The sequence below is a fragment of the Taudactylus pleione genome, unplaced genomic scaffold (assembly GCF_031769625.1).
Source record: "Taudactylus pleione unplaced genomic scaffold, aTauple2 ptg000256l, whole genome shotgun sequence".
Taxonomy (NCBI): domain Eukaryota; kingdom Metazoa; phylum Chordata; class Amphibia; order Anura; family Myobatrachidae; genus Taudactylus; species Taudactylus pleione.
In genome coordinates this window covers 8065347-8072251 of record NW_028284658.1, presented here as the reverse complement: position 1 = coordinate 8072251, position 6905 = coordinate 8065347, and the positions used below count along the sequence as shown (strand labels likewise).

Here is a 6905-nt window from a genome sequence, read left to right as displayed (position 1 = left end):
TTCTCACTAGAGCAGGAAGGCTGCTGTTGCTGCTGCGGACCCGGCACAGGCTGTCAGCTACTTGACAGCTGCTCCGGAGTCCGACTGCAGGGCGCCCTCTGGTAAGTAAGGCGTCTGGAGCACACGCTCCAGTGTAACCGCCCTCCCTACGCCCCTGCTCACAGGCACTTCTATTAATTTCTTCTATTTTGCTCCATGTTTTGAAATACAATAAGATCTGCATTGGTTTACTGCTTCAAATATATCTTAACACCTTGATACCTTACTTAACCAATATATGAATAAATAAAGACACGGACACCAGAGCTTGGCTAAAAAAGGTCACAGCTTTTTATTTATAAATTATTAATCAACCTAACCAGGGTGGCTAAGAGACGCTGCAAACTCAGTTCTAGCTTTCACGCTGATCACAATACTCAGAGGACTACTTAAAAGTCCCCCCTCTAGACGTACTAACGATGTGAGAGTCTCACTTCCCTCTAGGGCCAATCCGAGGTGCTACCGTAAAGCCAGCACCCGGGTCCCCCGTACAAAGCAGGACAAATTCGCCAGGGGCAACGAGGGTCAGTGCCCCCACAAAGTTGTCTTACGCCCTCTAAAGCCACTGAGTTGCAGCGTACTCTCGCCAAAGCCAGGCCCTAAAAGAGACTGGCCCGCCAACCAAAATCAAAATCCTAACCTAGGAACGAGAACAAGTCCCTAATAAACAAAACTGTGCCCACAGCATTAAGATGAACCCCATCATGCCGAAAAAACTTCCCAAGCTCTCCGACCAGAAAAACATGTCTAATCGCCCTTCCACCCAGAGACTCAACATGTCTCGTAATTGCCACATTCACCTTCTTTCGTGACCTATCCAACGCACCATGCTTGCACACACCTCTCCAATTCAAACGCGGCAGCATATCCGACCAAACAATCTGAATCGTCAGCCATCTGACACGAATCTCTTCCAAAACTTCACGCAGCCTCACAATCAATCATTCCCTCCAACATGGAGCACCAAGAATTTGGGAATTCCCCATTTGGAAACAGATGAAACAATCAATCCTAGCACCGACTCCACACGTAAACCTCTCACACCAATCCAGCGAGCACTAACACCCCTCGGCCACAAATCCTGACCGTGTGACATGACATGTTTTTCTGCCCAAAAAATATAAGAATGGCCCACTAGCCACATTGTCACATCTTCCTTTGCCAAATCTGTGGAAAAAGAGAAAAACCCTAACCTTAAGAACCGCACCATACCCAAAACACAAACACAACTTTAACAACACATGGCAACTAACTAGCAGGGATGCAATGTGGGGAAACTGGAACCCGAGTGAAGAAGAAAACCCAAAAAACCTTCCCGTGAACCAAATATGAGCCAAATCATGGCTAACGGGAGGAAAAATTAGAAAAAACCCTTCACACCCCCAATTGCTCAACGCTAGCCGTTGAACAATTGGCGGGTAAGCAACGCTTTCGGGTTGACGCCAGGAGCGCATCTATACCTTGTCGCAGCGCACATACTTCTTAAATACGCCCTACTTGCTGAATGGAGTCTGCTGAAGCTCCAGCGAGAGCCGCGCTAGTAGCAGCCCCAATTCGGAAGGAATGAGTACCATATTCTGACGGATCTGCCCCTAATTCAAGCAAGCCTTTCCTAAATACTGCTGCGAACTGGTATTTCGTGAGGGGTGAATTATCCGCATGTAGCAACCATTGCGCTCCCCCCGAAGGGTGCATTACCATGTAATTTGCCACTAAGCGCACCGGACAAATATTCTGGTCCTGCTGTTGTTGCAAGGTAACCCACTTGCCCCTGCCTGTTTGATCGGTTTTAGAGAAACGAAGTCGACAAAGCACCGACGAACCTCTAAAAACGATATCGCCCAACAAAAGTCCTGAGAAATTGGACGCCTTGCTGGAAGCTACCAGCTCACTAACTCTAAATGCACCAAAAAATGCCGCTGCAAATGTAATACGAAAAAGACAAGCCTCAAAATTATCAGAGGCCACCCTCCCCATAACTGATAACAAACTTGCCAACAACTGTAAGTCCACAGGCCGCCGTGAATCCGAACGAACGGGGAAAACCTTAGCCCAACCTTTCATGGCCTTCGTTAACACAAAAGACTTGGTGGGGTCATGCAAACCTTTTAGCTTACAAAAAAAAGAAATCCCTGCAAGCGCGGATCCCATGGAGGCCCTGGACCTACCCCGTTGATATCTTTCCCAATCAAAGGAAGAAATCAACTCCTCCGCCGACTTACCCTCCTTCTCAAGGAGTGCACCATGAGTGCACCAATCCCGCCAAGCGGCCGAATAAGCCTTGAGAGTCGACGGGGCAAGCGATTGTAACGCCAAACCTTCTAAGCCGGCCTGATGATCTGCCACACAAAAGGGGGGCACACCAAACCAATGTCAGAAGCCGACGGGACAAGAGCTTTAAAGCGCGCGAACTGAAAGCGAGACAAAGCATCAGCAATCTCGTTACAGACACTCGGTACATGTCTAGCTCTAAATCTTATATTGCCCTCGAGGCAGCGCAAAACTAAATGCCTAAGCAAACGTAAAACAAAAGGTGAGGACGAACGTTGATTGTTGATGGCGTGAACCACTCCCAGATTGTCACACCAAAATACTACTTGGCAGTTACTCAGTCGTACAGACCAGAGTTCCACCGCTACGACAATTGGGAACAGCTCCAACAACAACATATTTGTCGTCAGTCCCTCCCTGTGCCAATCAAGCGGCCATGGAGCAGCACACCACTCCCCATTGAAAAAGGCCCCAAAACCAGACGACCCAGCCGCATCAGTAAAAAGTTGAAGCATGCTATTCGCCAACGGGGGTGAAGGCCAAATGCGTTCACCGTTGAAACTCAACAAAAACGCTTCCAATTTCCAAGATCCTCTTTAATCTCTCCCGACAGGCGAATATACTGATGCGGCCGCGTCGCACCGACTGTGGCCCTCTCCAATTTTCTGCAGAAAACTCTACCCATGGGAATGATCCGACAGGCAAAGTTTAAGGAACCCAGAAGCGATTGAACCCTGCGTAACCTAACTGATTCTGCTGCTAAACACGACTCAATTAGTTCCTGCAGTTTCTCAACCTTATCCTTAGGTAACCTGCAACAACCCGCTGCCGTGTCTATCTCTATGCCTAAGTACGACAAACACGCCACCGGACCCTCCGTTTTGTCATGGGCAATGGGGACACCTAACACTTTGAAAAAAGCCTGCGCAGAACAGAGAAGATCAGCACAAACTTCGCTCTGTCCTGGGCCTATAAAGAGAAAATCATCCAAATAGTGCGCTATACCCATCTGACCTGTACCGGCATGCAGACACCATTGAAGAAAAGAGCTGAATTTCTCAAAATAGGCACAGGAAACCGCGCAACCCATGGGTAAACATTTGTCTACAAAATAACCCGAATCCAATCTAAAACCCATGAATTGCATGGCCTCCGGATGCATCGGTAACAAACGAAATGCAGCTTCTATGTCCAGCTTCGCCATTAAAGCGCCACTACCAAAACTGCGCACTAAGTCTAAAGTAGCATCAAAAGATTGATACACTACCCTACAATAGCTCTCAGGTATGGCATCATTCACTGATCCGCCCCGAGGATGAGAGAGATGTTGAATCAAGCGAAACTTACCCGGCACTTTTTTGGGAACCACCCCCACCGGGGATATACAGAGGTTATGCAAAGGAGGACAGGGAAAGGGACCCTCCATCCTCCCCAGCAAAACCTCCGCACCCACTTTACTCCTCAACTCCCCTGGAAAATCCCTGGCGGAACGCAAATTCTGTGACGCCCTTATTCACAAAGGCCCCATTATAGGCAAACGAAAACCAACAGTAAAACCTTCTAACAAAAACAAAGCATCCTCTCTACAAGGATATAACTTTAGCCATCTGGTAAGAGAAGCCAAGCATACCGGAGAAACGGCTTTAACCATTTCCTTTGTGACCCTCTCCTCTATCCTGGGACACACTTCCTGTACCCCGTCGACAATCCTTGGCTGGATGCTCCCCCCCGCAGAGACGACAGGAGTGGCGAAAACGACAGCCTGCACCCCGCGTACACTTGGAATCATTATAGGCGAAACATTTTCCTCTCCCCCCTCCCGCCGTCCCCTGCCTGTTGTTTGCAAGATTCTTACAAGGGGGAGCACCATCCACGGGGGGGCCGACGTTGCTGCGACACCTCTAACCAAACCTCTACGTCTTTTACCCCAAATGGAATGAGGAGAGCACCGTCATGCTTCTTCCGGAATTGAGAATCATATTCGCGCCAGGCCAGATTACGAGACCTGACGAACATGTCAAGAACCAAGAATAAATATCTTAGAATGTTAACATGCTCGGCTGCCCTGGTCTCCAAATAACATGTCGCGAAAATGAGCATTCCTTTCAACCATGCGTTAAAGCTGCAAAATGCATCTTCGCCAATGCCGCCCGACTTCTTCGCCTGAGTGAAATCCTTTTTCATATCATCTGTGAGCGAAAAAAGGTCCACAAATTTTCCTCTACGAATCCTGTTTCTAACACTTTTACGCAAGCCCCTGAGAACCGCCGTATTTGCACAGTGCACCGTGTCAGCGCCCGCTTCTTGCTGTATTGCCCCTATCTCATCAACCTTCCTAGCATTGTTACTGGACTTTATTGCTAAACGCCGCGCTACCATACGGGCAATTTTGCGGGGGCATGCAGGCGAACCAGAAGAGTGTGAAGAGGAAGAAGAAGAATCAGTAGAAGACATGTCCTTGTCATACTCACCGGAACCTGATGGACCCGGAACCTCTTCACCCACTTTATCCCTTGATTCCGCACCTGTCCCGTTCGCCGGGGTAGAGGGGTCTTGCGCAGTTTCAGACAATGAAGGCATCCCAGACACGACGGTAGTTTGCCCGCTAACCACATCTGTACCTGAAACTGAAAGAGACGTGTGAGGCACCGGCAACGTGGACAAGGTAGCGATGGTGGACGAGGGCGTCGGGTCCACCACCGCAGGGGCAGAGCGCGGACCTTGTATAGGGGGAGCCTGACTGGTGCTATCCACAGCAGGGTTAAAAGGCAACGCATGTGAAATTGGAGGATAAAACGTCAGCCGAAGAGGGGGTGCGGCCGGGGTGGAGGGGTAGGTTTGCCATGGCGGCAAGTAGGGGTAATACAATTGATGCTGTGGCAAAGCTGACGGGTAGTAAATAGGGGGTCCCGTGAAGTGAGCCCCGTACACAGACGTGGAAGGAGCCACCGCAGGGGAGGATAAAACAGGTGGGGTAACACCTGAGCTCCAGGATGCTTGGCTCCAGTTAGGCCCGGACATGGAAAGGGGCATTGAAGCTGCGCTTGCCGCAGCCTGACTACCAGCTGGTGTAAACCACGGTGGCTGATAAGCTGCCTGCGAAATGACACTAATGGGTACAACCTCACCATGAGCGGGGAACCAGCTGGGAGCTGATAAACGCGGTGCAATGCTGCTGTGCAGCTGACTGGCAGTACCGTCGAAATAAGGGGAGCCCATCCCCAAAATGGCGCCCGGCTGTAAGATGGCCGCCATACCTGCCGCATGAGCCAGGCCGACGGGACCACCTTGTGCTATAGAGACAGGGGAGGAGGTAAGCAGGGAAATAAGCCCAGCACCCGTGCCCGCATAAGGCCACGTTGAAGGGTCTGCTATGTGCTGCCCGCCGCACGGGAAACTGCCGCCGATGTGTAACTCGCGGGAGGAGCACCCGCCAGAACAGGTAAAAGAGGCGTGCAAGGAGAGGGAGAAACGCTGGCTGTAATGGCCAAACCTTGGAGCGGGGCAGGCCCTGAGGCACCGGCAGGTGAGCCCGGCAATGAAGCGGGCGTGCCGACAGACGCGGAAGGAGGACGCTCCGCCATGGGACCCGAATAGTGCAAGGTATGGCAAAGAAGAGGCGCCGGGGAAGCCTGCCTGCCGGAGGGCTGTAAAACCAGGGGTGGGGGCGCGGTCACAGAGGGAGAGCCTATGTGTGGTGGGGAACTGCCGGGGGGGTCGATGGACCCACCCGGTGACAAACTGCCAAGGGAAGGCTGAGGAATGGGGGATGAGCCGCGGGCGGGAGCAAAGCGAATGGGGCAGGCAAAATCAGCCAGCCGGCTGGGAGGAGGAGCAGAGCGACGGGGTCGTGACATGATGGGTGGAATAGGGGAATGCTGCAAGCAACTACTAGCAATGTGGCACAATGAGTGGACAACTCAGATACTTAGCTCTGTAAGAAGATCACTAAAGAGACTGAGCTGAGTTCTGGCAGACCTTTAAATAAACAACCCCAGCTCCTCCTACTAACATCCTATAGGATAATCCACTCAATCTGACACAAACAGTTTAACCCAGCAACAAGGCTGTCATCAAAACCCACACACAGCAGAAAACCAGCAATCTTACCTTTCCTCAATTCTATTCAAATTTCATCCTCCATTCTTAGGAAATCCATGGGTTGTATTCCTGGCTATGGAGAGTACTCGCATGTTGGTTCGATGGTCTGTTGAATTCTATTCAAGTGTTTTGACGTCTATCTCTGTGCTGGATCGTAATTTTTGCACGCGTTTGCCTTTAGTAAATCTCTGAGTTGCAAATTCAAGGAAACTCGCATGGGAATGCAAACTTAGCCAAACACGATTCTTAAGCTGCGTACACATTAGACGATGTGTACCCCAGCACAACATCGTTTGCGACAGACCCGGCGGGGATGCCGGCATCGGAAAGTATATACACACTTGCCGATGCTGGTAGCCACAGAGCAATGGCGGGGGGAGGGGTAGCGGGGGCCATGCTGCATTCGGCAGCATGGCACCGCTAGTGACATCCTCAGATCTTTCTGCATGTACAAAAGATCTGAGGATGCGATGGACGACCCGCAGGAGCACACA

At 50.8% G+C, this 6905-nt stretch overlaps 1 pseudogene; it reads right to left on the bottom strand.

Moving 5' to 3' along the window:
• Positions 1-2872: 2872 nt before the first annotated feature.
• Positions 2873-5565, bottom strand: LOC148514916 (uncharacterized; annotated as a pseudogene).
• Between the last annotated feature and the right edge of the window lie 1340 nt (positions 5566-6905).